This window comes from Pinus tabuliformis, chromosome 2_2, assembly GCF_031772625.1.
Source record: "Pinus tabuliformis cultivar Carrire ecotype Pingquan chromosome 2_2, CPIR1, whole genome shotgun sequence".
In the NCBI taxonomy this organism is placed as follows: domain Eukaryota; kingdom Viridiplantae; phylum Streptophyta; class Pinopsida; order Pinales; family Pinaceae; genus Pinus; species Pinus tabuliformis.
In genome coordinates, this window is record NC_142300.1 from 1,003,990,050 (window position 1) to 1,004,001,490 (window position 11,441).

The 11,441-nt window shown below is 38.6% G+C and overlaps 1 pseudogene; it reads right to left on the reverse strand.

The window, feature by feature from the left end:
- Nucleotides 1-9,446: 9,446 nt before the first annotated feature.
- On the reverse strand, nucleotides 9,447-11,168 carry LOC149196768 (U-box domain-containing protein 25 pseudogene; annotated as a pseudogene).
- Nucleotides 11,169-11,441: the final 273 nt, after the last annotated feature.

The window sequence follows — 11,441 nt, forward strand, 5'->3', positions numbered from 1 at the left end:
TGTGGGTGAAGGAGTGTATATGTTTTTCAATCAAGAAAAACAGTGGGGCAGATTTTGATATGGGTGTTCTGTCTATTGTTGATGATTACAGTGTATCGATATGCTTTGTTCATTAATTTTTATCTAACTAACAAATATGCCTTGACCATTGACTTGTTAACAATGCACAGGTAGCAAAGTTCAGGGGGAGCATTAGCTTTCACACACATTCTGCATTGTTGGCATTATGGTTGCTGAGTCTAGCTCTGGCTTCAAATATTTATACCATTTGTTGCTTAAGTCATGTAAAGGTCTAGGGTGTGATATGTCTTCTCATACATTTTAATGAGTCTTATTGAACAAATGATTTAATTTTTATCCCCACTTTGCATGGGATGGATGATGTAATATTTATTGTATTTATATCATGTATAAACAATTAGCATATCCCCACTTGGTTGGGTAGATGAGTCAAATTTGGTATATCACCACTTGGTTGGGAGATGGATGTATGTATGAGTCTTTGGTAATAGGAAAGTCATACTCACATAGTTGAGTTATAGAGTCATGTTATTCTTTTGAAAAATATTTTTGCAGACTCTGCATGTGCTCAGGGGGAGCATGGACAGTTTTAGTACATCTCAACAAGTACAAAGGGGAGCTCAATCAAAGAATTCAGCATTTACTCAGGGGGAGCATGGACAGCATAATGTATGTCAAAGGGGGAGAATATCTAGGTCCGCCCTTTGCCCTTGATGTCAAGGGGGGATAATGTCTTGGTGTTGTTGTTGCCATCAAGTCCAAAGGGGGAGATTGTTGGCATTATGATACAGGTGTTGTCCTTGATGGCAACTCTCTTAGATGACAGTTCACAATGCAGCAGGTTAACAGCAAAGGATTACAGATCAGACTCCAAAGAATGAAGAAAGAGAGGTATATGTTGGTTCACTTTGTCCAAGAAGCGTATACACGCGGGTTAACAAAACAAAAGAAGCGTATAACATATACATGCACTTTCACAGGAGGAAAAGCGTGTACATGTTGGAAAACCAAATATTTGATCCAAGGTATTTGGTCCGAGGTATTTTGTCCAAGGTATTGACCCTAGGTATTTGGTCCAAGGTATTGGTCCTAAGTGGTGTTGGTCCAAGGCATTGAGAAAGAACTAAGAGTATATAAGGAGGAGAAGATCATTAGGTCGTGTGTGCAAGCAATAAGATTTTAAGGAATACTTCTATCTGAAGTATATTTTATGTTGCAGGGTTATGTTTGGGACTAGATTTGAAATATTCATGTGCACCTTGAGTTCAATATTAGATCAGGAATCATGGGACTTGAAATGACATATTCTTGAATGATCTGATATTGGGTGAGACTAGATCTAATTTTTTGTGCCTGTTCTATTCATTATCTATCATGATCTGGGTTTGTATAAAGTCTGGAATTGCAGCAAAGTTCTGATTCAATATTTGCAGATCTGTATGCAGTTTCGTCTCAGCCAAAGAGTGTATACTCGCAGGTTCGGTTCTTTCAAGTAGCGTATACAAAAGGGAAAATTCTTTTCAGATCTGATTGATCTATCTGATAAAATTATGTTATTTTACTGTTGTCTGTCAATGAAGTCTTCTTAGATCTGAATGTAAAACTGAATGCATAAGGAGGTTGGCATTTGATTGATTGATTGTATAAGTGAGAAGAAGTGATCTCTGTCCCCGCCTATGTAAAGCTTTGAAAGTTGACAATAGATATTCAGAATATTGATAGTTGGTATAGACTTGATTCAAAAGTTTATGTTTGCAGTATTTTTGAAGGTATACACAGGTTCAATTAACGGAAGTAGCATATACATGCAGTTTGGGTGTATCCAAGTAGCATATACACTCTAATGCATGATTTTTGAGGTTACAGCTGGTTCTAAATGATGATGCAAGGTTCTAGGTTCAACACAATGTTCTGGTGTCAGTGATTTGATTGTTCAGATTATCTGAATATTGGTTGATGCATTTTAATGGGTCCAGTGTGAAAATTTGATGAAACGTGGCCTTTAGATTATGGTGTTGTGATCCAGGAGTATCCAGTCTGAAAATTCATCAAACGTGGTCCCTGGTGGAAGAGTGGAGTTTTTCTGTACGCTAGCACCTACGTACTAGTAAACATATTGGCTAGTACAAGAGCTAGGGGGTTGTAGCTCCCTTCTAGTAGAAGCTAGAGAGCGAGAGAAGGTTGTAACCTTCTGCAGGTAGAAGCCTACGTACTGGTACGAGTCTGCATCAGTACAAGATTGTAAAGGAATTTTCTTATTATTAAAAGAAGACAAAGACGACAGCGACAGGTGGTTTTTACGGACATTGGTTTTCCACCTTACATCTTGTTGTTCATGTGTGTTTCTTATGTGTGATGCTTTATTTTTCTTTTACTGTACTATCTAATAAATCTATGATATGCTACTTTAAGATCAACACATGATAAATTGTGTAAATCACAAGTTCTTTGGATATACGCTAATTTTCTTAATCACAATCACGTGTACACACTAGTTCACTTCACTGAAGTACCGTATATAAATATGTTTGGGAAATAAAATTATTGATATGATAATACTGATTCAGCCCCCTCTCAGTATTATTTCCAACAATTTCATCATCTCGTTGTACAAGTTGATCTTTGAGAAGGATCCACCTTACATGTCCCAAGAAGCGTGGAGGCAACACTTAACATTGTAGAGTGGTATGCCTCACCCTGTGGCACCTTCATCAAAGTGTTTGGTGGAGAGGAGCCTCCGCATGTTCTACCAAGGTATGCCACAGACAAGTTGGTCATGCAATAGGTCTCATATCACTTCTCCATGGGGTTATTATCAAGACTGCACATGAAGAAGAAGGCACCATGGCTCGCCCTTCCTTTGCGGATTGGATTATATGAGATTAAGAGCTTGAAAGATGTTGATGTTGAAGCTAAGGAGATATTGAAGTTTGAGTTCGACAAAGAAGACTTCAATCCATATGATCCCCATGATATATGCAAGAACCATTATGCGAAGGTGTACTATCCATGGATCCACGAGAAATTCCACTAACACGAGGAGGATCCTTGGAGATATTGTTATAATGACTCCAAGGTCCACGATTTGGTCATTATAACCACCGCTTGGAACACTGCTCTGCAGGTAACAACAACACAGGAAGCAAGAACAACAATAGCAAGCCAGTGCAGGACAAGGGCAAGAGGAAGATTGCCGAGAACCCAGAGGCAGAGAAAAGCTACAAGATGAGAGCAGATCCTATCTTGGAGAAAGAAGCTTTGGAAGTAGAGGCAAAGAGGGCGCAGCAAATAAAGAGAGTAGAGCGAAGGAAGAGAGAAAATAAAAGGTTGGAGGAAGTAGAACAAAAGTTGCAGGAAATAGAGAAGAAGTTGAAGGACGAGTAAGAGATGAGAAGGAGAGGGAGTGAAGAGAAGAATAAACGGGAGGAATGTTGCGATGACAAAGCAAACAACGCCCATATAGGTTGAGGAGTTAGAACAAATGGCAGCTAAAGAAAATGGTGAACAGATGTAGGATCAGGAGCTTGCTCAACAGATTGAGCAACTGATCAAAGTGACGGACATGGAGCTCGGTCAGGAGCCACAGGATCAAGACATTGACCTCATGTCGAAAGTACCTGAGGTCACCTCTCAATCTCCACCACCTCCAATGTCAAAACCAGTCTCGAGCAAGCAAGGGGAGGTTGTTCTCCTTGATGATGATATGGTGATGGATGTGTACAATCTATCATTTGATGAGTTACAAAAAAATATTGTACAGGTGCAGAGAAATCACTTTCCGGATGATCACGCGTCACCTGTATTCATGAAGGAAAGGGTGATAGTGCCAAATGTCAGAAAGCATCAAGTTTCCATTGCCAATGCCACCTTGGCTCAGTAGGAGCCATGATCTCAAATGTTAAGTTCTTGTTAGTTGAGAATGAACAAATGGAAAAGAACTTGTAGGAAACCAGGCAAGAGGTAGAACAATACAGAGAGGAGAGCAAAGTTTCCACAATGGCAGAGATTAGGAAAGTGATACTTGCTGAAGTATCAACACTTGAGACTACCATGCGAAAGCTCTATGACAGATTCGTCGTCGTGCATAAATCAGTTGTCCATGTGCATGACTTACAACAACAAAGCAAAAAGTTGGTTCAAATTCTTAGGGACATACATGATATCATCACCCATGTGCAAGAGTGGACAATGTGGTACAAAGGGGCCACACTTTACTTTCCAAATATGATGAAGCCACAAGCAGAGCTAGACAAAGCAAAGGTCTGGATGTTGATACAAAACTATGAGCACTGTTTTATAAGAGTTTGGATGTCATGGTAAGAAAGCACAGGATCCCGTTAATTAGTTCCCTCACCGAAGCTAAGCACAAGAACCAAGTTCGGCTAGAGATCGACAGGTACAAGGAGCAACTAAGACGAGAGGCCATCAGGGATGACTTGGAACTGAGCGCAAAAAACATGCAGAAGCATATTAGTGATCTTGCCATGGTCAACACCATGTTGCACATGCTTCAAGATGAGTTGGACACAGGTTCCAAGACCATATACCTATAAGCTATGGAGGCAAGAGTCTATTATCAGAAATACACCATTAAGTAGTTTGGGGACATCATTGCACAATACCAAGCTTGGCATCAGTACGTGATCGAGAAGCATCAAGTGGAGGTTTCCGAGTTGGTCTTTCCCCAAACTTCAGAGTCATAGTATTTTGTCTTGTTAGGCTATCTCTAGCCTATTTTGTTTGACATGGGTACATGTGGAAAATTTATATTATTTGTAAATATGTTGTAAGTGAAATTCAAAGTGTCATTAATGGAATGTGAAGAGTCACTATGTAATGTAATGAGTTATTTATAAAGGAGTTGAAGATTCATGAGGGTAGTCAAAGAGTCACAAAGGGGAATATCAAGGGTCACCCCACCCTATATTATAAATAGAACCTCATAACTCATAGAAAAAGCTTTTAGGAACCAAGCTTTTGGCTAGGCTTAGGCTTAGGAAAGGCTTGGGAGTATTGTGATGAGCCTTGGCTTCTCCACAGCGTAGAGTGAGTATACTTCTTTGGAGGAGCAGGTGTTCTTGACTGTAATGTTCCACTATTGGGGCTAGTGGTTGTCAATGGTGTATGTATGGATGGAACTTTCACTTATAATAATAATAACAGAGCCAACATGCTTTCATGCATATGTTGTTATTGTAGTTGGACTATTCTGGTTGCTTTAGCAATGTATGTTGTTTAAATTATGCATTTGCTTATGAACTACTTTGTATGCAATTGTATGAATCTTGTTGAAGGCACGTTGTTGGATTAACCCATCACTTTAACTTGTGGACTATTCCGCATCTTAGCCTGTGATGTCATTCTGCTCGTGTGTTCCTTTCAAGCTGCGTACTATTACAAGCTTCTAAGGGGCACACTTCCCTTTCCCTTTTGTGTGTTAGAACCCCCATGCATCTCACTTGACTCGCTGCAAGGTCACACACTTGCTTCAGCCCAAAGTTAGCATACTTATCTCTGCATGCTACTTCGGTCAAGGCACTACATTACCACCCACTGCTGGGACTCCTACTCCAAATAGTCTGAGGTCTAATTGGGACTTCTTACTGGGGAGATCCCCTTGAATGTTGGCGGGTCCAACACCAGCAATAGATGGTTAATCCACCAACCATTTGTATTGGAGAACTTGTAAGACATTGAATTCTTCCAACAACTGATAAAAGCAATTATCATGCTCTTTGGCCCAAGCAAAAATTCAGGGTAAAATTGGCGCTAGTTAATACCGATATTTTCACAAAAGCCCAAGGGCCACCTCAAAGGAGCTAACAACCCTAAGTTTAAAACGGTCAAATATTGTGAATGAATTGTTAGAATTAAAATTGGAGTAATTTTTAGAATGAGGTTTCAAATGAACCTCACCCACCTTTACAGAGTACATTTGGAAGATAAAGATGAATAATTGTTTACCAAAAATGTTAGCTTGAAAATTATTGTCATGGTCTACTTTAAAAGGCTACATGCTAAGACTAATTTGGCTTATATTTAAGTAATTCAGCATGATTGCAAAAGCTCTAAGAATGTTTGTGTTTCAAAACTCTTTTCATACAACTTTTTATATGAACTGTAGATTTCAAACGACAATGGTAATCAAGTAATTGTCATTGACATTCCTTCACACATGGAATGCCTTGGCTGATAAAAAAATTTTAAAAAGTAAATTTAAAAATTTGAACCATTTTATTGGTTAGGTAACTTGGGCTTTTGTGATTCTTTATTCTATATTAGTTATAAATTTCAAATTACTGGAATGCCTTGGCTAATCAAATTTATCAAAGGGAAATTGAAAATTGTAAATTTTCATTGATAGATAATTTGGACTTTTATGATTTTTTTAAAATTGTTCTAGTATTAGATTGGATTGAATACCCAATAGATCATTCCAATTTTGCAAATTATTGCTTTGAGTTAATCTTCAACCCATTCCAAGATTATTGCTTTGAGTTAGGCCTTCAACATTCTTAGCTTCAGCCCTCATTTGGCATTTTTGGGAACATTCGACAGGCTTCTGCAGTCTAATTAAAATGTTCATTAATGTTCATTAATGTTCATCATGATTTGGATAGTGGTTATTTAGTGGTTTTAGTTAAGGGATTTCTATGGATAATGTGTTTAGTGGTTTTAGTTGAGTCAGTTATATGATAGGGGTAGAGTCACTTTTTTTTTAGTTTTTCTTTTTCATATTCAGATTGAATTTAGGTCAGGGCAAGCTGACATAATGGATGGAAGAATGATATGCCCAATTGTAGGATGTTGTCATTATGATTGTGCAAGGCTTCATCAAGTCTGGATGCCCTTTGGAACAATTTTTATTCACCACAATTACTTCTCACCCTCAACCACTTCTCATAAAATTTAAACTTAAAACATGATAAAAACTAAACCCACACAAAACTACTAATTTATACTTCATAAATCAAGTATAAAATTTATCTTATAATTTCTAAATGTTTATATTTTTTAATCATTAATCTAGTAAAAAAGAGACTTTTTCTTTAGAACATCTGTATTTAATTCTTAATTTTTGTTATGAAAATTTCTAACTTTCTGCTTTGGTAAACTAACAGACAGGATTGGTGAGAGATTCAAGGTCAAGCACATAACTGTTTAATCAAGTCCAAGTTTTGTTTTTAGAAATATGCTACAGTTCAGTCCAAAAGCTTAGAAATTGTTTTTTAAATATTAATATAAATATATTTTTTCCAAAAAAATTATGAACGAGTCTTCGTGGATTGCTTTAGCATTATGCTGTTTCTTAATAAAAATAAAATATATATTTAAATTTTCTTATATAAAATAATAATAATAAGCCAAGACAGGAAAAGCATCTAAATAATATAAACCAAACACATTATTTGCATTTTCAAACCAACGTGCACTGAGAACTGACAAGGCGAGATGAGAATGGAAAATGATTTTTTTAAGGCAAGAAAAGAAAATGGCTTGAAATTCGAATCACAGAAATTTCATTTATGTAGGGACAGATCAAGAAAAAGTATAAAGAATTGGATTCTAGAAAAAAGCAGTGGATTGTGGACTAAGTCAAATCGTTGACTTTGCCACCAGTCTCCACCGCTTTCAACACCTACCACAGCTTTGGAAGGAATCTGGAAAATGACAAACCCCAACTACCCACATATATTTATTTTAATATTTTTTATCTACATAGTCAAGAACATTTGAGTGATTTTATCGTTAAAGAATGTTGTTTATGAACGATCTGTCATGAATTTAATAAATTTATTATAAATCTGATCTGCTTCTATATAACAAGTCATATCGTTACAGAGAAAATACATCTCCCCTTCTCTAAACAGACAAACATAATAGATAAAATACAATAAAAGTCACTTCTTCTCTTGCTGGTGTTGAATTATATGAAGTTATCTCCTTTCCATTCACTCTGGTTGTGAAATACCATACAGTTAAATATATAATATTATTTCTATCTTTTAAATTAATATTCATTCCAACAAGGTTATGGTAATGTAAATGTTCTGATTTTTTAATTCTGAGTGTATTGAAGAAAGTAAATTATGTTGTAAATGTTATTGAAGAAATTAAATTAGGTTGTAAATGTTTTTTGATTTTATTCTTTTTGTTTTTTAACCTAGGTCTGTAATATTATTCATTTTAAATCTAATAAATTTTTTACAGTGATATGATGAACTAAAACTCTGAATCACAAGAAATCAGCCAAGAAAGAAACAACTCTCAAGACAAGCAGGGAGAAAGCCCCGCCCAACAAATCAGTGGCTATGAGGATTCGAATATGGCACAAAATAAATCTTCATTTAACAGCAAAGCAGATCTCCTAGACCAAACTTCTTTTCCGACTATCTTCAAAAGGACAAACACAATAGATCACGAAGCTAAGACACCAATGTCCCAAGAACCAGAGAGATGAAGGAGATGCAAGATAAAGGAAGTTGGAAGACAATAGAGAAAAAAAAGAAAGCTACAGCACCAATCTCACCAAGAAAGACGAGGAGCCAGATAATTAAAAACTAAGAAAATTGTAGGTCCAATAGACCAATTTGGTCTCAGTGGACGTTAGCCACCACCATCATCATCATCAAAATGATGAGTTATAATATTTTAGATAAATATTATTGTAATGGGTTTCATGCTTATGAATATTGTTATATTGGTTTTGACTCTTGTGAACTCGCAAGTGAGTGAACATTGTTATATTGGTTTCAGTCTTCTGAACTCTCACTTAAATATATCTGTGGGTTGGGGCCTAGTACCGACAATCTCACTCTAGCCCTTGAGTTAAGAGGGAGGGTGACTTCTGATTTTGAAAAAAATACAGTGTAACAAAGTTGCTAGTGACATGATGAGCTATAATACCTTAGATAAATATTGTTATAATGACTTTCATGCTTATGAATATTGTTACATTGCTTTGAGTCTTGTGAACTGTTGTAGACTAGCCTAATACCAACAACCTCACTCTAGCCTTTGCGTCCAGAGAAAAACTGAACTCTGATTTCTTTCCTCAGGAAAAAAAATATAGTCCAGCAAAGTTACAAAGTTGTTTTAGCGTTTAAAAATGAGCCTATTAACGATCATCAATCATTTACCTTATAGTTGGTAAAATTGTTTTAATGCTTAACAGTGAATTTATATATATTCATCCATCATTTAACTTATATAATTGCAGAAATATTATCTGCAAAAAAATACATACACATACCTGAATTGCAAACATAAATATATATACACATCTGATCTCACCCAGTGCTGCAATTGTATGAATTATGTACATACAGATACAGAGCCATAACTATACATATCTCCCCTGAGCTGGTTGCCATGCTGTAAAACACCACGCTTCTCTCCAGTTAAAAATCAATAATTCAGCTGGCTGAAATGTGAATGCTTTTAGGTTTTTTGTTCTATTTAACTAGAAATGGCAGTGCCCATCAAAGTTACAGATAATTTATTTATTAATTTATTTCTAATAAAAACTATTCACTACTTTTTTTTCTAGAGAGGATAATATTTTCATGGGATATTGTTGGGGGATTTTGAAGAATGTACTGAAAATTGAACCTGGGCCAGTCGGCACACCAACTGGAATTGGACCAGAAGAATTGAATTTAGGCCAGGGCCGACTGTGGGACTACAACAAACAGAAAGTATACAGCTTTAAAGTCTACTGTTCAAATTGGCAGTAATGAGTCAGTCATCTTCAAGCAGCGCGGCATTCTGCAATAGGGAATTCGTGTAACAGCAAGGGCAATCCCTGCACGTACTGTGTATCAATCTTATAAGATCGCTGGCCTTCAGCTTGGCCTTGGGGGTGCAATCCACCTGCAGAAGCCAGAAAAGCTTGGAGCAAACGCCCGATTCGGCCGCGTAGCGGTGAACATTCTCGCTCCGGCAGTGCCCGCAGACGGACCACAGAGCCCCCAGCGCATACTCTGTTGCTAGCGACGACGACCTCGACATTTTCTTCACAATAACAGGAACCGCTAGGGCATGACCAGCAACGGCCGCCCGGCCCTCTGCGCACCGGCAGAGCGATTCCAGGAGGCAAAGGCAGGGCTCATCCACGCCCGCGTCCCGTTCCATGAGAATATCCACCAGTCCTTCAACGGCCCCTGCCTCCACGGCCTCGGCGCGGTTCTTTCCAACCGAGCAAACCGCCAGAAGGGCCTTCAAACCCGCCCTTACAGCCGGAGGGCTTCTCAACATTTCCACCCAGCCTTCAATTAGTCCGTTGACCGAGGAAATTTGCCACACGACCCGTTCGTCCGTCGTCAGCCTTTCGATGACCTCGGCGCTCCCGATCCGCGCCTCTGCGTTTTTGCTCCGCAGCAATCCTGCCATGGTCTCCAGCTCCACAGCCCCACCGACCTTTCGCTTCATCGCATCATCCAGGGGCAACACAGCAAGCACGGCCACCGCTTCTTCGCAGGCAATCCGGCCCTCTTCGTCCCCATTTTCCCTCAGAACTCTGGCGAGGATCGCGGCCCCGCCCTCATCCGAGATGCAGATTGCGTTCCGGACACTGTCCCTGGCCAACCTCTTAAGCCTTTGCAGGGCCTGGATCCGGGCCGTTCCGGCCGATTCAATTTCCTGAAAAAGCCAAAGGACCGTATGGGGATTCGCAGGGGTTTTAGGCGTAGGGATCCGCTCGACTCCCTTGGCGCTATTGGCTCCGCACCAAGCCTGAATTAGGCGTCGCAGGGTATGATTGGGGATGAGGTCCTTCGTAACCAGTGGCAACAGAGTGGCCGGGCAGGTGTTGTTCCCGTCGTCTATCCATTTTTCGATGCTCACCCTGTCGTATGTCACTCCTGTGCAGGTGCTCACAGGATCCTTCATCAATTCCAGCGAGATCGGGCATGTAAAGAATGGGGGAATTGAAATCTCGAGGTCTCTTTTGCCTCTCGCCATTGGGATTTTTCTCAAATGCGGGGTTGGAAATGATCAGAAATAGCAGAGGAGGGAGCTCTCCCTCTGTCATGGCTGGCCGCGCATTAAAAAGCAGAACGCGGTCAAAAGTCAAGTGAAGAATCAGAGTGGCGGAGGAATAGCCGATTCAAAATCAAAACTGGCTGCCCTCGGTCAAACTGAATTAAGAAAGACGGAAGATTTTCTGGATTTCGGCGTTCAACGGTCAATATAAATTGAGAAGAAAACGCCTTAAAAGAATATTTCCAATTTTCCCGTCGAGTCACTTCAGAGATTGACTTTCTTCAATATTATTATATTATTTAACTTGGATTTGTATTTTTAAATTTAGAAAAAGAATTTTAAGTAGGAATTGTCTTTATTTAGTCTAAGTTTTAAATCATTCCTAATTAGTTAGGAATTAAATATTTTATAAATAAGAAATAATTTAATACTAAATT